Consider the following 24,217-nt stretch of genomic DNA (forward strand, 5'->3'; position numbering starts at 1 on the left):
ATATATTCATAGGGAAAATCTTCCAGCAATTAATTTCAACAAATTATATTATGAATATCAGTCTATCAACTTCAGGGCAACAAAGTTCCTTGCTAAAATAGTTTACTTGTAAGTATTTAAAGAAACAGAAATATTTTGGCAGCTTTCTGTGTGTCTCCTCATTGACCAACCACCTGACTGACAGCTGTCGACTGTCAGGGGGCCAAATGTAACCCAGTAAAGATTAAAATTACATATTACTCATCTCCCTGTTCATAATACCTGGTTTTCAAATAGGAATAACCAGACTGTAGTTATAAAGAAGTAAAAGGGAAACCGTTTCAACTGTCTACCCTTCCTATTTTGCCTTTGACTCATTTTTCCTTCCTTTTCTCATTTATCCCTCTTCTCTGGATGTCCATATCACACGTTTACAGAGTTCATTCCCTTAGCAAACTTCCAGGGGTGTTCAACAAATATGCATCCATGAAAATACTGGGCCAGCCAGGTAATACTGCCCGCACACCTCTTTTAATCAAACCTTCCTCAGACCTCATGAAATCTTTTAAGGTTTGTGGAATGGAGGCTTTATAGCTCAGTTAGGTCAACCTCCCATTTTAAAGAAAATGAGACTGAAGCACTAGATTAAGATTTACCAAAGGGTGGGCAGGTAGATGGAGTGAAATCCCAAATTCATATCCAATGATTTTCCCATTAGACTTTAAACACATGGACACTAAATCTATAAGGTAGAAAGATCACACAAAAATTTAATTTGAGTTACATTCCTTTGGAGAACCTATTCTCAGTCATCAAAATTTATACCTTATTAGAGAAATACACATTTTTATAAGAGTATATTAAAATGTAGTTCTAATGAAAAACACAAACACATTGAAGTATCTATGCTTTAATGATCCTTTACCAATATTAAGATATTTCTTTATTAATATAAATATTAAGATTTATATTAATTAAGGTAATTACTAATATGTTAATAAATATTTTACATTTATATAAAGTGATTGATATATTGTACAATATCCTGATCCAATCAAGGTGACGGAAATACTAATTTTCAAGCCAAAGATTTAATTCTCTTCATCTGGCCCTCCAGAAAAGAAATTGTTTAGGTGAAATCTACCATATTCTAAACATAAAAGAATTTATTTTAACCCCCGGCTTTGGAGCAGTAATTGTCTGTGAGAAGTGTTAGCTTTAAAATACAGACATGCAAATGAATTAGACAAAAGAGCAGGGAGGGTGTTAAAATTTTGATATACGATATGGAAGGAAATTGTGGCCAAGGTTTCCCTGGAAAGGATTGGTCTAAAATAACCACATTAAATCCCTAAGGGTTCTATGATTAACACCACCATTTAATAACTAAATTATATATCTAAATTGACAATTGCATTTGCTTATTCCATTACATTTAATCCAAATCAACGCTAGTCATTAATCAGCAAACCACTTAATGATACGTAATAACAATATGCAAAATGCAAGCAAAAGAATGAGTAAATAATATCCATTTCTAACAATGTGAAAGATAGCGGTGTCAAAGCAAACTATGCCAAATCATAGACCTTCAAATAAGCCCAATCACTGCTGTGAATCAAAGTGGCTTTCATGAAAGTGAGGCGCTTGGCCCTCATCTGCTTTTAAAAGACAGTTCTCTTTAGAGCTGAAGAGTTCTGTCCAAAGAGCACCAAAGCAGAAGTAGGAAGATCTGAACTATAGTCTCAATTCCACTGTTAGGTAATTTTGTGGCTGGAAGCAAGTCACTTTACTGTCTGTGAGGCGATCTGCTATTTGAGACATTTTGCTTGCTAATGCGCAAATCACAGGAATGGAAACTTTGGCCATCCAATAGAAGATGGGGGCCTTCTCTTTGCTTCACGTGAGGAAGACCCAAAGGGATTCTGGACGCTGATAGTGGGTCCCGGCTTGCAATGGCGCCCCCTGCCCTCTCCCTATTGGTATAAGTAGCCTAGCATGGAGGCACGCCAAATAATTAAAACTGGCACCAGTACCTGGCCTGTGAAATCAGCGGACAGAATGGAAGCACCCTGCAATATATTACGGTGACCAACTGGTCATATTTTTTCTACTTACGTGCCTGGTAACAAAACATGAAAGTTCTTACTCTCAGAATTATATTATCACACACAGTTCCAAACTTTTATGTAAGAAGTATAAGGCTGAGTTGACAGAAAAGATTTAACGGTCATTTAATAATTTTCGATTTGTAAAAGGGGAGAAATTTTCAAAGGGTTAAAAATTACTGAGCACATACAGCAGCATGAGAAGATGTTTGTTCACGTCAGAAAAACATTGGAACAAGAATCGGGAGCACTCGAGAACACCTATCCTGAAGTGTTAAAAATATCTAGATCCAAAAGAAGTTATGGGCAGCAGGGGCGTCCCCAGGGAGGTCAAAGGGCTGGGAATACAATTTCCCAATCACGTTGTAGAGGCCCATCGTGATTGCTCAGCAGACAGAGGTAATTAATTACTGTGATCATAAAGAACATTTGAATTCATTGAAAGTCTCCTTACTAAGAAGCCACATTGCTCCAATGATCAGAACTAGTACTGAGGGTCCATGCTAGTTGCAAGTAATCCAGACTCATAAGCAGCTTACAGAATCAGTTATCACTAACAGTAGAGGTCCCTGGATATGAAAGTCATTTTATAGGTTTTGCTGAATCACTGGGATCCCAAGAACATAACCCATCCCAGAAAAGAGAAAGGCTTCTGCCAGTGAAGTAAAGATTAAGGATTATACTAAAAAGTTTTCTAATTAAATGGTCAAAATATATGTGACCTGTCTTTTTTTATTTAAAATTTGAACCAACACAGGCAATGGAAAAATTCCTATTTTGAACACTTATTCTGGCTATTCCAAAAGGCATTCACTCATTTAAAAATGCCGTACAGCGATAAGATCAGTTGAGAGAACAGGAACGAGCAATGGGGAGAACTGTAGGTTACAGTTTTAAAAGAACTGCAGATCTCATGCTTCTCCTTATCCTAAGGCAGTGGCTTGCAAATACTCATGTACAGAAGAAACATTTTAGTTTGTTAAAATGCAGATTCTTGAGATTATGACCCAGTAAGTGGTCATAATCTAGTTGGGACCTAGAAGTCTCTATTTTAGCATGAACACTGGGTAATTTTCAGGCATTCTGATAAACATCCTCCATGACAGATTTTCCCCGTCCTCAAGAGCAGTCTCTTCTTGAACAGAGCACTTCTCCTTCTCCACACTAGCATGAAAACTGGGACTTTGCGATCTCAGGTCCTGAGAGACCAAAGCAAGCCTAAGAGCACAACTACACCATTATGTGCCCGTTTCTATTTATTATCTCATATAATTTTCGTGAAGGAGCTCACTTATATTAATTCCTTTTATGTGGATTGGCAGATGATAAACTCAGACAATACTAGTAAAATGCCAAAATTATACCCAAGTTCTACTTTAGTGTAGGGAACTGAATAAAGCCACCTAAAATACAAAAAGCGGCTTTTACTGAATCTTAAGGAATATCATATTTAAAATAACATGGGCAGTACTTATCATGAGAAGTATTTATGTATGAATGCACATTCTCAAAGTTTTAGAATATTCAATGAATCATCAATAACCTAGAGAGCTGAAGAGGTTACAGCCTAGCAATAGCATAAGGGAGACCACAGGTTTGTTTCTACTGTGGGTAGGTTATTTTGTGGTCAAATGTGTAGGCTATGCAGACTACAATCTCACAGCTATGTAGGGGTGAGGTGAGTGTGTGGTTGGATCAACATAATTCCTTTATAAATACAAGATAAATAGCATAAGCACACGCCTTATTCATTGGGAGTTAATCATCATTGCATGCAAAGAGTAGATACAGTGATTAATAATAAAAATAGTCATAGAAATTCCTCTATGACCATATTGTTTACAACTGCACAATTGTTTAGAAACATTTTCCTTGGTTAGTCACACTTTTTCAAGTGACTCAGATAAAAAGAAAAAATCATTAATAATATCCTATGGTTCTGAGACAGAAAATGCAACTTTCTGAAACAATTAAAAAATCTGATCCATTAATGTAAATAACCAGCCAGCTGTGTGTGTGTGGTGGTGTATATTGCTTTATAGAGTTTACAAATGAAAATCTGAAGAGAAGGAACAGGAAAGGAAGGAAAAGAAAGAAGGAGGGAGGGAGGAAGGGAGGAAATGGAAAAAAATATACCTATTTATTAGCTAGTTAAAAAACAAGCTAATAGTTGCTGGAGGGGTCAAAAGGAAGGGGAAAGTTCTAGGATTTTTATAATTAGCTCTTGTTAAGTAGTATTCAGAATATTTTACTTAGAATCATAATTCTTCATTTCCGAATCTCTTCAGAGTAATGATTTTTAATACAAAATACATTCAATTTGATATGGGTGCTCTACATTTATAGGTTTAAAGCTATACAAAATTGGGAAATATTTAATTTATTTGCCCAAATTCTGCACAAAGGAAGATGCTCTACTCATGATTTCAGAGAGAAGGTCAAGGGCAGAATACCCTCCCTGGGTCTTTCAAATTCATCCATTCGTCCAGGAAGCAGCACCTCTTCTCTTCACAGTATTCTTAGAACCCCTTCAAAACATTTCTGGTGAAACAGTCACTAATTACACCTCTGGTGACTTTTGAGGGACAGGAAGGAGTGCACACCAGATAAGTCTGCATGACACAAGTAGCTGTGGCACAAGGACCACGAATGCCTCATATGCAAAGAGGGACTAGAGAAGGGGACTCAAGCAACAGATGTTAAAATGTACAAAATAAAACCAGAGGGGGAAAAAAAAAAAACCTATGCAAACTTTCCAGGAGCGTCATTATATTTTACTGCTAGAGCGTTCATCTCCCAGTCTCAACTTTCTGGAAAACAATAAAAGTCCTTCTTCAATTAAGAGCCAGGCTTCCCATACACTTGCACCCAGGGCTCAGCTATGTGCAGCAAAGGAAGCAGCTGTTGGTAGGAGTGACCTGAGACCTGCTGGTCTCCTCCCTGTTTGCGAACTGACCAACACACCAAGACCTGGAATTTGTATATTCATGCGTGCTCCTTTGGATTAGGAATTCTTTTTTCAGAAAACTTTTAAAGAGAGGTTCATTTAAAGAAGTGCCACACTGGTACTGCGCATTAATTAGGTTGTTGGAGTGGCTGGCTCCTCTGATAGAACACTGTCCAAGAGAATTCTGGAACATAACAGGGCTTCTGAGGAATGAAAGGACCCTGTGGGTCACATCGGTGGAAGGCCTTGACGAGACAGAGGCACTCAATAAAGAGCTATTCTTGATTTTAGAAATTGCTGCTGGGTGAGCGGAGCCTGCTGGGGCAAGTTGAAGGTTGAGTATCTGGAAGAGGGTGACGCAAAGAAAAGTCACCTCTGCTATTTACCCATACCACACAGATAATATCACGGATTTAAAAGGGGTTTTAAAAAATTCAAATTTAATAGGAAAACACTAATTCTACATATTTAATTAAGGTTCCCAAAATTTAAGTGTAGGCCTGTGTAATAAAAAAATAATTTAGAGGACATCTCGGGTAACTGAAAATAACATTTTGGAGCCTGATTCTGGGCTTATTTATTCTCATAAATCTGATAAAATCCAATATAAATATTTTACAAAATTACTCTGAAAACAATTTTATACCGAGCACCGACAAGGATACTTTAAAAGTGGCGAAACAAAAGTGCAAGATTTCTTGGTATACTGTTTGAATTTTTAATCAACAGTCTATCGTACAAGTTGTATATTTCAAATATCAAACGTTCTATCACGAAATAAAAACTGCTTTGAAACAGGAAAGGTGATAGAAAACATTTTCTAAAATATCATTAAATAAGAAATTGAGACTTTTTCAGGAATATAGGACACTCCTTGAAATGAAAAGAATATAAGGATAGCTAACATTTATTGAGCACTCTCTGTATGCCCAGCACTAACTGACTGTAAAAGTACAATTTCTTGCCCTTCTCTTAGGAATATTATCATCATGAGTAGGTCTCCTCACCTTCCCCACATCTTACAGAAGGGACGTACAGAAAATGAAGGCAAAATGGTTATTAAATGGTGGGGCCTGGATTCTAATCCAAGGCCTCTGGTTCAACGTTCACTGCCTGCTGTATACTCTTTGAAAAGGATATTTTCCATACTGTTCAGACCTGACATGTAATTCATCATTATCTAGTTAAACTGATTTTCAAAAAAATTATCAGCCCTCTATGAGTGTTACTCTCCAAAACTGTCTCCTTAAAGTCTACGAACTCATATCAAGGATATCCCTGAAATTCTTCTTTTGTATCTGCAATTAGAGTCCATTTGTAAAGCCAAATGTCAAATAACCCAGTGCTTTATCAACACACCTTAGATTTCATCAAGCACTGTGTTCATACATTTGGTTTAGATTTTCTTTTGGCCACAAGTTCACCCTGTTAGTAATTTGCCAACAATCAGATAGTTCTTAAGACTGTATAGCAACGTCCTAAAGATTTCTAAATAAACTTGAGCAAAGGACAACCTCACTGAAGTAAGCAACTCCAGAAGTGTTTACCTGAAAGAGGATGACATGTTTTTAGACACATATTACTGAAATATTTTCTGGAGGAAAAAAATCATCATCATCACTATAATGTAAGCAAATGTTGTGAGTACAAGAAAGCAGCATGGCACCATGGTGACAGTAATATAACCTCTTTTCGCTTTAGTTTTTAAATTCTGTAAGGTGGAAATAATAATAGATGAAGTACCTATTTTGAAGGTTATGCTCTGGACAAAAAGAAAGAAGGCTTATAAAGCAGTTAATACAGAGTTTGACAAACAGTAGGTGGTCATTAAGCATTAGGCATTCAGAACTTAAGCCAATGCACATTCTAATAAGATGGCATCGTTTATGCACATATACTCCAAATATAACAAATAACATCAAATTTAGTAATATGGAAAATAGTTATACCAGAAATTTCACTTAAAGAAATTAGTATGTAGGAAATCAGGCCTCTCTGATTTTGTGTCTTTGATTCATGATCTAGCAGACTCTGGTGAAATAAATTGGTTTTAATCATTTACTTAAACTTAAAAAGTTTATTTGCATTTTCCTTTTAATTTTCACCATATCCCAAAATGAGTTTGTGAGACTTCATCACAAACAATGAAAATTAATTCTTTCTCCGCCTAGTAAATTAGAATATGGATATAACTATGTATTATTTTTAAATCTGTATAAAACTAGATGTATTAGAAACATATAAATCTACACGAGGTTAACTTCTTTAAAAAGTTATATTTATTTTTGCTTTATTCATAATTTTAGGTTATAAATTAATTATTTAAGAAATAATTTTATAAGCTCTCAATTAAGTAGAATACAGGCATTTGGAAAATTACCTACAAAGAAGGTGGAAACGAGGTATATTTTGCAGCATAGTAAATTCATTCCTCCTCTTTCCAGATCCCTTTTGTCTTAACTTAGTGTTTTTAATGAGATTTAGCATGAATCCAAGATACAAAGTTTTCATTTTTTTCTGAGTCCATTTTTTCCCCATAATACATTTTTATACCAACTGTGAAATCAATAGGAATCATAAACATCCCAAATGGGACTTTATTAAAGCCAAATATGCAAATGTCTGTCGCTTCTCTTTTTCAAAAAATGATGAACCATCCCCTAGACATAGCGGTAATGGTCATTATGAGTCCAGCAGGGAACTACTTGGTTTCTCTTGAACAGAAGGCTCCATTAGGCATTCCACGGGTTCCCCTTTCCCTGCAGTCCTCTGCCCTGCCCAGCTGCCATAGATGGCCAACAGACATTTGGAATGACATCAGGAGACAATCTGAGCAAGCTCTGCCCTTATGGAATTCAAGCCAGCAGCAGACTGAAGATATCAATATCTTCTTGGCCGACAACAGCATTCCAAAGGTCAACCAGGGTGAAAAGGAGATGAGCTTGAAGTTTCCAGTGCCTTTTCAACAACCAAAAGCTAATAAATATAAGGAAGCACCCTCCCCCAAAAGGCAAAGGAGGACTGAAAGTATTCTACAGGGACTTATAACTGCAAAAAGGAAACAATGCAACCTATTCCACTGAGTCATTGCAGTTTAGGACTTCAAGCGCTCTCTACCTTTTGAAGGTAAAAAATTTAAGAACAGTTCTCATTCCAAACCAATTTCCACCTCCGAAGACCTACTTCTTTCTGCTGTGACAGCCTCCAGTGTTTGCGACTATGGAAATTAATGGTGTAGAAGTAGAAATCTTAATTTTTATTGCTGCTTACCACTTTACCAGCCCTGGGTAGTTCATTTAATCTTCATAAAGTTTCAAGATCAGTACATTAAGGTTTCCTCATGTTATAGATGAGGAAACTAAAGCTCAGAAAGTTTCAGTAGCTTGTGCAACATTAGTCACCAAGCAATGTTGCCAGTTGGCTTTGGTTATACAGTCTCTTCCAAGTTAAACCAGCCTTTTCAGTAGCCAATCCGGGAGAGGTTGAAACCCTCTAGCACATCTGCAAGCACCTGAAAAACTGAAACATTTCCTTTTGGGTTATTAGATCACAGGGAAAATGGGCAGAAGCCTTTCTAGCATGAACCACATGGAGATGGTAAATTAACTCAAGAAATAAAGACAATAATCCAAATATGGATCAGTTCAGAAGTCTAAGCATTTAAAAATGTTTTATTATTGCTGTTATTTTTAAATTATTCATCATTTATGAGTACTCTTATCTAGACATCTAGGGGTCCTTCACTAAGGGTTATATTAAAAGACAATAATCATAAATGGCAAATTAATACCAACATTCCACTCCCAATTAACAATAAGTAGTAGAAGGGATAAATAATTACATCTGTAGCAAAAAAAATAGCATGTATATGAATAGATAAAGAGTGCATATATATATATATATATATATATATATATATGAAAGCTTATTCCTTATACAACTCTCTATGAAGTATTCTATTGCCTTATATATACCTCAGATAGTGTAATTTATAATTTTGTTCATGTTATTAACATTTCTGATCAAATGCCACCCTACTTTTATCAGCCTAACACAAAATCAATGTAATTGATGATACCCTTATCGAATTTGACGACGATTATATTTTACTAAAATTCTTACCTTATGTTACCCCTTCCCTCCCACCCCACCCCCAGGCCCTAAGAGTGTGCTTAGCTTCTCTCTTGAAAGGATAATCCTATTTCTCCAGGTTTTGTTTTGTTTTGTTTTAGTATAAGCACAGTGTTTTGCTCTTTAGTTGCTTAGAAAAGGCATTATCTCTTTCTATGAGATTATAAATATTACATTTTTAATTTCAGAGACTATTAGTCTTTATGTACTTTATCCTTGATTAATTGGGATTTCTTCCTGGAGGAATTGTTTAGAAGTATTTTCTCTTGTTAAAGAGTATTCCTGCCTAAAATCTTCTGTCTGGTCACTTTTTCTTAGAGTGAATTTGCCTAGCCAAATCCAGGCTAGGAGGGTCAGGAGAACTGACCCTTTCTCCAAATTCGTGACAAAATTCTGGAGTTCATCACATAACTTCATTCCGCCTAACTTCCTTTCCTGTAAAAAAAGTAGGTGTTCCTCACAATCTCTTTCAGCACAAAGATGCTGAAATTCTGACTCGTAAAATTTTTCACACTAATGCCAAGTAATGGAACTGCTGAGAATGTCCCGAACTTTGGCTGGTATCAATCACGTAGTAGTTTGGTCCTTTTGTCTATTTATTTATTACCAGCATTCATTAAAGGTTCCATCGACGCACTCTCCAATAAAACTTTCTGCACTGATGGAAATCTTCTACATCTCCTTGCCCAATCTCCTTGTCCAGAAGGTACCACTAGTGACATATGGTATGGAGTACTTGAAATGTGCACGTGGGATTGAGAAACTGAATTTTTAATTTTATTTTTTTTAAGTGATTTCAATTTAATTAGCCACATGTGGCCAGTGGCTACCACTGTTGGTAGCAGCTTATAACTCTCATCAACGCTAACTTTAAAACATTTTTACACACTTGACTAATGCACGTGCCTTTGGAGCACTGATCTTCCCACCATACTTGGCGCTCTTGGTATCAGCACAGGCATCTTGCATTTCATTATGCCACTTCTGCAAGAGATTATACCAAATAAAGGGATGCGATGGAAGGAGAAAGGAAGGGGGTTTTTGTTGTAGTTTTTCCTGGTATCCCACTTCTCCATTTAGTTTGTGACCTTTCCCCTAGCCAAGGCTAGCACATCCCACCGTCGCAGTTTAACTGCTAAAGCCAGAGGTTGACTTTGTTTTTTGTTCTTGGGGGTTTTTTTTTTTCCAATAATCCTGGAGAGTCTGAGAGCCTGGATTATAAAATGCAATTCTGGGACCCTGACCTTCCCCATTGATGTATGAGATAATAAGCCAAGGCTGGCTGGCGAGGGACCGGCACGGCGGCTGGCCGTGTCCGAGCCACTCTGGCGCTCCCCGCCTTGCGGAAAACGCTGAGCCCTCGGAGCAGCCCCGCGCCGCGGGATGCGGACCGCGTGCCAGCGCTTTGTGCTCTGGGCGTGGATGGGTCTTTTTACTTGGTCGTAATGCCTACGTGGGTCGCTCGGGGATGACCCCAGCTCTAGGGGGTCGTCGTTCTCTTGCCAAGCTAGGAGAAAACAGTCCTAAGAACAGCCGGGCGAGTCCCCCGGCAGCGCCACCGCCCCATTCCCACAGCCCACCCACCGCCGTTACGCCCTCCTTCGTTCCCCAGTCCCCACCACGCAGCCTCTTCAAAAACAAGCCACCAGCGGCTTTCCCCCAGGCCCTGACATCCACCCTCTAGACCCAACTCGCCACCTCCCGAGCCCCAGCCCCCGCGCCAGGGCTGTCCCGCGGGCCCCTGCGCGTTCCCGAGCCCCGCAGGCCCCCGGCAGGGCGGCGAGCCCGCCTTCCTCTCGCCCGCGGCGCACGCACGTGGCGCACTCACCCCCCACCAGCTGCCTCCGAGCTCTAGAAACACTCCCGGGAGAGAGTCCCCGCCTGCTCGGCTCCATCCACCCCGAGCAGAGTGGGTGGAGGAACGTGGAGACCAGCGGAGAAAGGAGTATGTAGGTGGCGAGAGCAGTGTTGGAGGGGAGGGCCGACAGTAAGTGGCTGGCGTGCGGCTGTGGGGCGAGCCTCCGCCGAACGCCCCGCCGGCGCGGAGTCACTTGCCACGCAGAGCTTTCGGAGGGGTCGCTGCTGCCCGCAGTCAGTAACTTAGCGGAGTGAGCTGCCGAAACCACAGGCGTGCCTGGTCTGCGTCTTAGAGGCCCCTGCGGACGAAATCCCAACCCTTTGCTTCCCAGACAAAGGAGTAGGCACCACAACGCAGGAAGGGATTTCCAACCCCCACCCAGCCCCTACCCTAGGTAAAGAGCTTTAAAAATTACGGGGCGCACACGAAGTATCTAGAAGTAACGGGTTAGAAGGGGGGTGTGAAAATCAATTCTTTGAGATGAAGTTGTCTGTGGTATTTCAAGAAATTGAATAGAATTGAGTGTTCTAATGAACGTTTAACAATCTCATAAGTAATAAAGTCCCATTAAATTTGGTCATGCCTATGGATGCTTTACTAATCAGCCACACACTCACCAGCAAATTACTGATCAAGCCTTATTTGGCCATATCGATGCAGGACAAGGGGGAAAAAATGTATGATCGTTTGCGGCGGCATTTTTAAAGTATCTTTCAGATACTATTTCATGCAGATTGCATTTCTGTAAGGTGAAAAGGCCCTAGGGGAGGCATGTATTAATGATTCCCATTTGGTAGACTGTAAAACCAGGCACTACTGGGAAGAGAATTCACCAGGTTACCAGGTAGTGGTGACCAGTAATCTAAGTTTAGACTAACGCAGTGTGGGCCTGACTCCAAAAGATGAAACTCAACTAAGGCCCCTAGAATAAAACTGACCAAAAGTTTTTCCTCCTTGACGCTGAGGAAACTTAAAAATAAATCTTAAAGTCGTCGACCCAAAAATAGAGGCTTTATGAATCTTAATAACCCTTCACTATGAAAAGACCTACTGCTAAAACAAATGGGAAAATGGATATTGACCATCACAGTCTGAAACATCTCAAGGCTGGTTCTCTTTCTGGGACTAGACCCAGGCTGAAGCCACAGAAAGATTCATCTGTGTGCTTAAAATCATGGAAAGTTAGTCTCAGCGATTAGAACACAGAAGTGTTTGTCTGTGCTCTATGCAGTTAAACGCTCCTTGAAAAGATAAGGCCATCATTGGTAATAGAATTCATGAACAGCCCTGAATCCACAGCAGTAATCCCAAAGTACCAAAATTGGCTTTTAGGCAATGAACAAAGTAAGCCCTTTCAGCAACTTTAGTTGCATGCAAATATTTCCTAATTTGACAAATTGTGCTGCTCAGGATATGATGCATTTTGTTTTTCTCTTGTATTTCTTCACCAGATATAAAATTAAAGATACAATTATAAAGATAAATATACAATCTTTAGACATGAGACAAAGGATATGATTAAATCTTGTATTGGAATAACACATATCCTTTGTATAGTGCAGATTTCTCTATTACCGACAGTCCATATGGTGTATATTCTGCATGGGCTAAAGCTATACCTAGTGAATTTTGGAAACATGCATATTTGACACTTTATATTAACAGCTATAAGTATAATCACAGTCAAGGATCATTGAAAATCTATTACATTCACACATTGGTTTGGTTTAAAATCGGAATTAACATTAATGTTATGTCAGTTCAGACATTTTAGAAATAAGTATCTTTAAATGTAGTTTAATGTCAACATTTTTTAAAGAAACGATTATATACCTTTATATACCTTTTTGTACTCACACATTTTAAGGTGCCAACGAAGAGTTGCAAACTGTGAAGTAACTTCTATGAAGAGATGAAGTAAAGAATGGAAGGCAAATGACTGTGTAGTAAAGAAGTGTATGTGGTGAGTGCCTAACATCTATTTTATCATCTACCACAAAGTTAATTCATAAAAATAAAACTGCCAAACTCTCTGTCATTAGATATTTATAGCATAGACATTTATAACAGTGATAGAGTTATATAACCATTATATGCTTTCTATTATAACATTTTAGCAATGCATACCATTTTTGTTTGAAGCTTGCCTGTCACTTTTCAGGGCCTACCTTTGCAAATATCTTTTACAATTAATCCGTTTCATGGCAAGTTATGTATATCAGCTATACTAGAACTCCAAGAACTATATAAAATATGCTTATTTCTATTAGAACTTGTTTCTTCCTACTTTTTATATTTTTCTGAACTTCTACATTCAATTATTGTGTATGTGTTGAAAGTATTCTGGCTAAAGAACAAATACTATACAGTTGAATAATCTTGAGGGGTAGATTAATCTATAGCCTTTCTTCATCTCAGGGTGGGTTGCTGTGGCAACCGCCCTAGCTCACTTTAAAATAATTTTTTAAAGCTCACTTCAAGAGCTACACCCAGCGTGGGCCAAGCTTAAAAGCAGGCAGACCCAGTGCACAGGCCTTTAGTAGACTGCTGCTTTAATGTAGGGAAGTGATGGTGAAGAGAGAAGGGTGGAGTAAGATGGTATGCAACTCTGAACAGAAATTGGAAATTAGCTTTCCTTAAGTTAAAATCCTAAGCATCATGCTCTCTGTAACTTTTGTGGCACTTCAATTAAATATATGCTAAATATAATGCTTTTGGAGGGAAAACAAGTTAATGTGCACTTACTTTTATTTATAATAAAAGCATTTATGATAAGTATTAATGAAGGAAATATTTGGTGATTGAAGTCCCAGACATCATTTTCTCTTACAGGAAGTGCCACCTTTCGTTAACCAGAAAGACCACAGGCTTTCATTCGGTTTAAAGGGTGTAAGGATTTTCTATTTTCCAATCATAGAAGTGGAATATATTGAAGAGTTCATTTTACACATACGCAAACTGAAGCCCAGAAAGGACACACCCATTAATTAAACACAAGTCTTGAACTAGACAGAAAATCCAGGTTCTCCTAACACCTAGCAAGGGAAAAATTTTGATTCTAGCTAAGTACCATTAAGTGGCAAGGATCAGGGTTACTCTGGTGAAAAGAAAAGAAAGAAAAAAAGTCCAGAAGTATCTTTAAAAAGAATACAAAGCACAGCCTTAGAATAACCACTAGGTAGATTATTCATGAATAATTTTAAAACTCAAGTGATTTTCTATTGTATATTTCTGAGCAACATCTTTTCTACCTCAACTATACAGGCTCATGGGAGGGAAACTAATGTTAATATTACCTTAGGTCACACAAAATTAAGAAGCTAAATATGCTCGGGACCAACTGTGATAGATCACAGATCCAAATAATTTTCAAATTGTTCAGTTTGGGGTTATATATGCTTTTGAGTGTTTGCACTATCATTGATAACTATAGGTTTATTATAATGTTTATTATTAAGTTAATTCTTAAAATATGTTATAAGGCAAGAGAAAACAGTTTCTCTTTGAAGGAAAACAATTCTAAAACTGAAGTGTATAGTGGCAAATAGAAATACGCTCTATAATCCATCAAAAATTACATGGTTGATAGTCACGTATTGACTGTATCTATTTATTCATGTAAATTAGGCTGTTAAAATTGGTAACATTAATTTCAGGCATTATGGCAATAAACTTAGATAGCCCTGAAAATGTTTTGCTTTTGTCAGGGCCTTTGTGAAACTGGAAAAAATTAATTTAATTCCATTTATACCACCATATGTAGACAGTATCCTAGTATTCAAAAATGCCTGTGTGCCTTTAAATATTTGGATTTTTTTGGAAGTTATACCTTGAATGAAAACCTTATACAGGTTATCTCTGCCATTTTATTAAAATGTATTCGTTGTAGTACTAAACTTATCAGATGAAAAATGAACAGGCAAAAAAATATTGTAGATACCAATGTGCAATTAGTACTATTTCTGATTTTTCGCTTTGTGACAGTTTGCCATGCTTTTCTATAATGAAAGCAAAGGGATTGATCTTAACTGTGCTGACACTCACAGTAGTGATAAGCCAGAAGTCTGAAGACTGTTGTACTGGCCTGTAAAATCAACCTTCCCCTTTCATGAGAAGCCTTGGGGATGGTGCCTACATGTTGAGCCCACCCTTTTGAGAGAAGTTACTCACATCAAGTAGTCCCTAAAATGAAAGCAGGAAGCTTTGTGAACCTCACTGTCTTCATGCATTAAAATAGTAATCTGGAGGCATACTGCAGAATTTAACAGGAAATGCAAGTAGTCATTGGGTTAAATACATAGTGCTGAAGGGAAATTTTTTTTAGTGAGGAAATATCTTTAGCTAGATATTTCAGTATACCCCTATTGTCTACTCTTGTACATCCAATATTTTTATTTCTCCTCTGAATTTTCCCTCTTCGCAATATTAAAAAATTCAATTTGGGGTAAACATTTTATATGATTTATAGCTGTAATGCCTTGCAACCCTGTCTTTTCATGATTTGAATATTAGTTGATATGTTATCCTTGGCTTTATTGGGCGTGGTGTAATTGGCTAGGGAGGGGAGTGCCCGATCCCTGGCAGCCTTTCCTGAATACTAGATATTGACCTAATTTTTCATTCTTACGGAATAGTACTTACTATGCTAAAACCTTAACATAAGTATTCTTCCTTATCAGTCTCTATTTCTTCCTGTGCAGCTGAAACTCTTCAGGATAAGTGAAGTCTTCAGCTATCGGATAGGGAAGCCTAATGCATTTGTGAAGTTGGTTTGGTTTACGTGTTGATGACCTGGATAACGTCCAGTAAGGTGCGGAAGAGATGGAGCTTAGGGGGTGGTGGGTGGGGGTTCTCCGAGAAGCTGCTGCCTCGGTAAATATTTCCAAACTGATTAGAAAGTTCATGGCCCCGTGATGAAGCCGAGTTCAAATATCGGTAATTCTTATTGTTTCGTACATTAGCTACCGCTCGAGACGCGTTTCGGCTCGCCTTCCTAGCTCTCCAGCCCTGAGGCCGGAGAAGCGCGGATTCCGTGCGTGCAGGAAAAGCGCACTGGGATCGAGTGCTGCAGGCGTCTTGAACCGCGACTCCGCGGGAGTAACAGACGAGCGCACGGACCCGGGGAGGAATGAAGTGGTTAACGCGACTCCGAAGGGGGGAAAAGTCACAAGAGCAACTATTAGGGTCGCGCTCCTATTGGCCAGAGGAAAGATCCCGACTTTGGAAGGACTTTGCTGCTGCTGGGCACGCGGCGTCCCAGGGGAGTGAGCGCGCGGCGGCGGGAGGCTCGGTTCTCTCTCTCCGAGCGCCCTCGGCGCCGGCGCCCGCGCTGGGGTAGGAGCGGGGAACCGCTGTTCGCCGTGTTGTCTTCATTTCGTGCAATAAAGAATTGTCATTAGGTCTGCGTATGGCGTGTGCCATTACCCCACCGTAAAACTAAAATTAGCAAAATGTCAGGAATGGAAAGATTGATTCACCAAGATGCAATTATCATTTAAAAGTGCTTGATTGAGGTACTGATGTTCAGTGATTTATTCTGCATACCATATACATAATTAAAGTAGTGTAGTGGAGTAATTTATCAATCTAGTTGAGACTGGAGGGGTGAGGAGGGAGCTGTTGTATGTTTGTTTTATTGAAATGCTCCGAGGTCTAGTCCCGCCCCCCTCTTGCAAGAGTGAAACTGAAGATTTCTCCAGCTCGCGAGTAGAGAGTAAGCGGTTTGGGATTGTGGGAAGAGAGAGAGAGACACACGGAGGAAATGGCAGCGCGCGGCGAAGGCGAGGGCAAAAGAAAGCAAACGAGATAAAAGAAGGAAAAGGGCAGTTTATCGGCCGTGCTGCTTAAACCCTCCTCGCCGCGTGCGCCGCTTTCGCTGCCACCCAGCCTCCCCGAGCAGTGTCCTTCCACCACTCCCTCCCCCTCGCCTTTTTTAACGCGGTGTTTCAAAGGTTGTGAGCTGCACTCCTTTTCCCATTCGTCTTCTGTCACTTCCTTCCTGGATGCAGTTTTCTGGACGAGTCTGGTTACTTTTAATCCGGCCGGCCGCTGAGAGCCACTTTCTCCTCCTCTTCCCCTCTTCCCCTCCTTCCTCTTCTCCTCCTCCTCCTCCTCCTCCTCCTCCTCCTCCTCCAAGCGGCCTTGGCGCGCGCTAATGCGCGACCCCGCGCCCCCCCACGCCCGCGCGCTCCCCCCGTGCGCGCACACACGCACGCATCGTCTCCAGCTCTCTGCTCGCTCTCCTCGCAGTCACAGACACTTGAGCACACGCGTACACCCAGACATCTTCGGGCTGCTATTGGATTGACTTTGAAGGTTCTGTGTGGGTCGCCGTGGCTGCATGTTTGAATCAGGTGGAGAAGCACTTCAAGGCTGGAGGAAGTAAAGATTATTACATTTTTTTTTTTCTCTTTCTCTCTCTCTTAAGAAAGGAAAATATCTCAAGGACTAATCTGATCGGGTCTTCCTACACGTAAGTACCTCTGACATTTCTCGAGAAGATAGAAATAGCCTGGGTATTGTCTCCGAAGTCTGCATCAGTATATTCCACAGCTCTGAGGCTGTCCCAGTGCCTTTTGGAAGGCTGTAATTGAGGCTTGTTGTGCATTCTTTTCGTTAGATTCCATGATTTCCTTGTCTGTTGCGAAAAGTAACTTTTTAGGGAGTCGTATCCGTTTGCCCTCAGCTAAGGAAATCACTCCTGACTTGTTACTGTCACACCAATGTGTTTAAAGTTTCATGAAGTTAGTTCACGTCATTAGCATGTTTGATATGGTGGACTGTGTGAAGCCTGGTGGGTTTTAATATTTCACAGAAGGCTCTGTGACCTTGAAGTACATGCCTTAAGATTTAGCAGTTTAGTTTAGTGTGAAAAGATGCTCCCCTGAGTCCCCCCAAGGATTCTGATTTGCCCTGGGTTATGCTCCTGAGCCACTAATTCTTGGGATTAGTTCAAGATAAAGCATGGCTGTCTGTCAGAGTATACCTTTGTGCTTCTCCTTCTCTCCCCAAAGTGCTGGCTTGATAGAGGGCTTCTTAATTGACATAGACAAAAAGTAATAATCTGATGAGGGTGGTCTAGACATCTCAGAATTCATATTGGGGTTTCAGCAAATGTATTGTTGGTTAGATCAAGTCAAATACATAAATGCTAACAACAAACAAGTTAAGTCACTTAAATTGCCTTCCGATTGGACTTTGGATGAAAGTTACCAAACTCAGTGATAAAGTTTGGCACAAAGGAAACATATTTAGACATTGACATATTGTTTATTGTATATTAAATATTATGCAAGTATGTAAATGTAATACTGATGTAATACTCTTCAGAATATGGCTAATGAGTCTTAAAGGGGCTTTTATGTATGAATCATCTCTGACAATTCTGGGTCGAGTAATTATTCCTGGGGAAAAGCCTTTTTTCTTCACATTTTAGGAATGTTTGTCTTTTGTATAAAATACCTTTGTATGTAAATGCTGACAGTATAATAAGTAGAATCAGGCTGTCTGCCAGTTTTTTTGTACCGGTCCTCAGCGGAGAATCGCTTTGACACAAAGTGCGTTTTACTGATGCTAACTCTAATACGAAATGTTTTATAAAATGCTTAGTGACTGCTATAAAGGAAACACTGGCCACCTCATTATACCAATCCAAAAAAAAAAAAAAAAGAAGTGACCAGCCTCCTTTTCACTGGCACCTTGCAGTGGAATTGTGGTTGCAGGGTAATGATGCTCATGTGGAATATAACTCCAATGCCCTAGAGACTTGATAGGTCATGAAAATGTGACCACCTGTGAACCCCATTTAACCTCTATATTGCATAATAATTTTAGCTTTAAATAGATCACCAGTCTCCAATTTGGAACTGAAATATTGTGTTTAATTTTTTAAATATGTCAGCTTTTAGCTGGCCTTTGAAACTGCTTAATGTGCACCGGTATGGCACAAGCAGTATTTTTCTTTCTTCATTAGTTTCCGTTAAAGATAATGCATCTAATAAGCCATGTTATTGTTCTCCAGTAAATGCATGAAATTATGTTATTAAGTTAAAAGAAGTAGTTCCAAAGGGAGTGGGTTCAGAACTTGACAGGTAAAATGAAATGTAATGAGATGTCCCTTTGTAACATTCTATTTCAAGAGGAAAATAAGTCTCTGTAGAAAAGTACATTTAGCTATACATTAGACTGCTAATTCAATTCTATAATTTTTCCTCAGAACAGGCTCTAAACATAATATTTGTTCAAAATATGGCGACCTAGTCAATTTAAGGAGACAATAGTTGGCATTTATCTTTACTTCAGGTTTTAATAAACTTTATAAAAATCCACTATTTTTCCCTAAAGTGATTCATGCAGCTTTGCAGTATTTGTGGCATATTTTCCAGACTTCTCACCAAGACAGTATTTTACTTTGTTCATGAATTGTGATATTTACATCCTTGATTGCTATGTATGTGGAATATATTAAAAAGTCGTATTAAAGATGTGAGTTTTATGATAGTAATTTGTTTCTTAGGTTTAAATAGCAAATGAGTATTTTAAAAGAAAAGTTCCATTTTCCATTTTTTCCTGAGTTGTCCCTATTTTAAAAGTATGCGACCACAGATATTAACTTCTCAGAAATACATCAGCATTAATAACTGATGAAACTTAAATAAGAAGGACTTACTGCACCTTACCTCTTCTGTTCTTTGTAAACGAGTTCATTTTGCAAAATGTGGGGGAAATGGCTCATTTCAGTTGAGAGAAGGACTAGCTAATGATTCAAAATTGAATCCTGAAAAAAGTGTCATGTTTTACATTTTTCATTTTCTATGAGCTTCCTCCTTGACCTTCACTTTACCAAGTCAATAAACTGCATAATACCACAACCATATATTTCCAATACTTGATTCTTGTATTTAAATTTATTTTATAAAGAGCTAAGATGAGTAATTCCTTGGCATGTATTAGCATTATCTTTTAAAACTTCTATTTTTTGTAGTATATTTTGAGGTTTTATTTCCCAACTCTACGTGCGGTATATTTTGAATCTCTGAAATCTCAGAAAGTGACAAAAATGGGGAAATATCTTTGCAGCAATACTTGAGCTACATAACAACAAAGAAAGAGTTAGTAAGCAGAGGCCACTGGCTTTAGGGACATGATTCAGAGCAACATGGCAGAATTTAAGGGTCACAGAATGAATTTTAAAGAGATTATTAATAAAGTTCTACTTTTTTTTTCCAAAGCACATCTGAGATGACACCATGCCAGTTAGGATCTAAACCTTATAAAATTGCATAATTCATTTTTACAAATATGGTGATTGCCTGGACACGACAGGATGGAAGCCCTGATGTTCAGTCAGTGTGCTGCAAGTGGAAGGATAGGTCATTAAGATTCCCGGCCTCAGCAATGTACCTTAATCTCTTGGGCGCGTGGACCGCCCTGCACTCAGCAAAACTCCACTGTTCACCAATATCTGTTGTCTTTAAGAAATCAGACCAGATTACAGAGGCGACACACAAAACCAGGAGTGACAGCAGACTCTGTGCACCTAACAGAAGGTGGATTAGGCAGTTCGCATGTTATTTTGATAGGTCAAAGATAAAAACTGATTGCTGAGGAATGGCAAGACACTTCAATTTCCAGTGATCACTAGATAAGTATACCAGGACCCTGTTGCTTCCTCATTGCGAAGAGTCATTCAAATAGTGGGAAACTCAGTTTTCACATGACAGGCTTTCAATTGTGCAGTGAGAGAAAACACATCCTTCTTATATATGTCTTTGCTGCTTAAATTTTAAGTTCCATCTCTTCTTTTTGAACAGACATCAAGTTCTCGCTGCTTACCTGAAGCAATTATTATAAGACATAAATGCATTAGACATGTTCACAGGCGTTCTAGAGAGCACTAAGAACAGAATTTTCCAGAAATGCAACATACAGTCAATATCCATTATGTGATTCTGTTACCAAATAAATATATTCTTCATAAAAATGTGTAGTTACACAGCTGTGAAATCACACATCTGAAATATAGCTTGGTAGGTGTTTCTTGGTCAAACCGTGTACGTCTGAATGATGTTATAAAAGATCATCCTTTATAACAAAGTATGATGTTTTGACAGTTTATTTCAGAGAATAAACTTTTGGTTTACATAATAACATTTTGAAAACTCCAACTTGTTATATATCCAACTCTGCAGTAATTTCTTGCTTCTTCTAAAATTGAAGTCCTTTTTTACCCAACTGATGCCTCCTAGTGTTTCACACAATAAAACACTAATGAGTCACCCATAAATGTAAACATTGCATTTTCATTGCCTACATCCTTTATAATACATAAAATTAATATTTATGCGTTTAATTTTCAGTGCATTGTTAGAATAAGATAGGAAATTTTAGTGAATGAGATGTTTCATCTGAGTGAATTTGTGGCACACACTTTCAGGTTTTGTTTGACCATAACAATATCTTACTAAGTTTTAATAAGTTTATTACCTTTGGTTCCAGTTTATATAGTCACAGTTTATATTCACTTTTATTCCAGTTGAAAAATCTAGGCAGATTAGCAGAGCTTCCATTTTGTAGGCCTGGAAATTACATAGCTGAGTATATCCTCGAATGCCTTGATGAACAAAATTCTGAGAAACTAACCATTTCATTTAAACACTAAAATATCTTGAAAGAAATACACATTTTTGACTACTCTGTATCTTTACACTTGCTAAAAGTGAAATAAAGAAAAAGAAAGTTAGAAAAAATAAGGCAAAGATAAATGTAAAATACCCACAGATATGGAGTATATAACTTTATTAGAAAATAACAACAACAAAACCTTGCCTGGGAGTATACTGTTTTGAATAATGGAATAAAGCCTTGTTAGGACATGATTTCTCATGACCAACATGGTACCTTAATAAGGTCGAAGTTCGTGGATTCTAATGTTAGTATTTTTACCAACTTTACTTTTCAATCCTTGGGATGATAAAAGTGAACTTGCACTTCTGTGATTTCAGCTTTCCGAGGTTGCTTCACGAAAATAGGTACTTCAGTTTCTGAATATTTTTTTCTTAAAATATTTATGAAGAGAAGGATGCGTCCCTGTAACCAGTCTTAAATTCAAAGGATGCATTAAAAAAAAAAAGCCTGTAATATTTGTGGGCCTCTTCGTGAATTGTCATAGGACATACATGTACACAAAATCGTTCACAGATTTCTTCCACTCACGCTTGTGTTCTGTGAGTCGAAATGTAGACTGTAGCTTGAACATAATTCATTCCTATTACTCATGTATCCATCATTTATTTGCCCTGATTCCACATACACAGCATATTGAGGGTGACTGTTTTTTAAGATTTTCTAGCTTTATCATTAATGCAGTGCTATTACGATTCTTTGAATGTTGGACACATTTCAAAGAATGCAAGGGGGTGTGTTCCTTTCGTTCAAGGAAGCAAACATGTAGAAAGGGGTGGACTTTTCCCACAAGAGCCACATTTCTTCCCTTGGAGAGTTGAAGGAAATATGCAGTATGTAAGTGAATAACAGCATGAGAAAGAAAATAATTTGTAATGATCTAATGCAGTTAGTGAGCAAAGGAAACACAAGGTTTTTAAAAGCAACTCATTGAGAACCTCTCACAACAAATGCTGACAAAAATCTATGAAAGTTTTGCGATTTTAAGTTAACATTCATGTGTAAAATAACTATAAAGTGCACTGGAATAATTTTGGTCTTGTTCAAAACAAGAATTTAATAGCAACTATCCCATTTTACAGATAATTTTAAGGCATATAGAAGTAAAAGGAGCTAAAAGCACCCATTCTCTACCCTTTTCTTTTAAAATTAAGTAGATAGCATTGATGTTTTTATATTAGTTTTTTTTGTTGGTGGTGCAAGAAAAAGAATGTTCTGTGACAAAGAATACATTGTAAAAAGTAAGATTAGAAAAAGATTCTCCAATAAAGTTATCTCACATTTTGATATTATTTTAACATTAACTGCAAAAGAAAAGTCATATTCCTATTAAGCATGGAAATTATGTAATGCCTATAATATAAATCCATCTTTTAGTTTCAGGTGTTACTATGAATAACATTTATTTGTCATCACCATTATCCATTTTTCATATATTACTGTTCTGTTGCCCAAGTTAAATTTTGTTTTTATTTTTAAAATATAGCCAATGTAAACAGAGTTCAAAGGACACAGAGAATCTTTGCGGGGTATTATAGAGGAATTTGGTGACATTACAAGCAATAAAAACAGTCATAAACCTATTACAGGCAGATTTCTGCAAGAATCATTACTCTTTAATAATGCAGACATTATAGAGACTTTATTAATTCTTAATGCTGTAAATTTGAAATGAATGGAGCAGTGTTGTTCATGCTGCAAGTGGTTGCGATTCATATAGAGTGACCGTGCAAGTCTTCGAGCAATGATTTAAATAAAGTATCTTAAACTTGTTTTTAGAGACTGGAGGAAGTAATCTTTGAAGCAGTCCCTGGTGAGACCTGCTTTTTTCCATATAGCATCCTGAAGGATGGTCTGGTTTTCCTCTTGTATCTTGTTGACATAGATAAAATGCTCGTGCAGAATTCCTAAAAATTGTTCTCGGATATTAGGCATCTCTAGCATATGGATTTTTTAAAGTGACAGATATGATCCCTTGATAGAATGTGAAGTGTTTAAAAATAATAGTAACAACTAAAAAGTACCCCGGTCTTTTCTTTACACGTCTTGGATTCTTTTCAGCACATTAGAATGACAGCAGATAATGCATCCTTCCTAAAACCGCGAGATTAGGCCACTCTGGATATGGTATGGTGATTTATTCACAAAATTAGAAAATAAATCTACTAATATAAATACGTAGGGATAGACAAGGAAATTAGTCTATTACTTAATAGAGTAAGCATGTTTTTTTCCCCTTCTAATTAATTGTTGACCCTGTATAAGGTGTACAACCAAGGCTTATTATGGCAAGCCAGTGTTATTGCTTAATGTAACATGAGGGATTGGGATTTCTTTAAAGTCATTTTGAAGATGTGATTATTTACTGAAGCATGTTATTTTTAGAAATCATGGTCACACAAGGAAGCTTTTATAGGACCGACTACCTAATTGCAGTCAAAGATCTCTGTAATGAATGAACACACAGAGAGAGAACATGCATTTTAAGAATATAATGACTCTATATTTTTA

At 38.0% G+C, this 24,217-nt stretch overlaps 1 protein-coding gene across 13 annotated transcripts in view; it reads left to right on the forward strand.

Moving 5' to 3' along the window:
* Positions 1–24,217, forward strand: part of MEF2C (myocyte enhancer factor 2C) — a 165,393-nt gene that overhangs the window by 2,484 nt on the left and 138,692 nt on the right. For 3 of the 13 annotated variants that reach the window (XM_077139172.1, XM_077139171.1, XM_077139187.1), the window contains exon 1: positions 17,184–17,495. The gene's annotated coding sequence lies outside the window, so the exon portion shown is untranslated. Of the gene's footprint in view, positions 1–11,294; positions 11,418–12,890; positions 12,987–17,181; positions 17,496–24,217 lie in introns of those variants that run through there. The other 10 variants (XM_077139174.1, XM_077139173.1, XM_077139186.1 and 7 more) reach the window with 6 other exon arrangements.

This window comes from Tamandua tetradactyla, chromosome 21 (assembly GCF_023851605.1).
Source record: "Tamandua tetradactyla isolate mTamTet1 chromosome 21, mTamTet1.pri, whole genome shotgun sequence".
Taxonomy (NCBI): domain Eukaryota; kingdom Metazoa; phylum Chordata; class Mammalia; order Pilosa; family Myrmecophagidae; genus Tamandua; species Tamandua tetradactyla.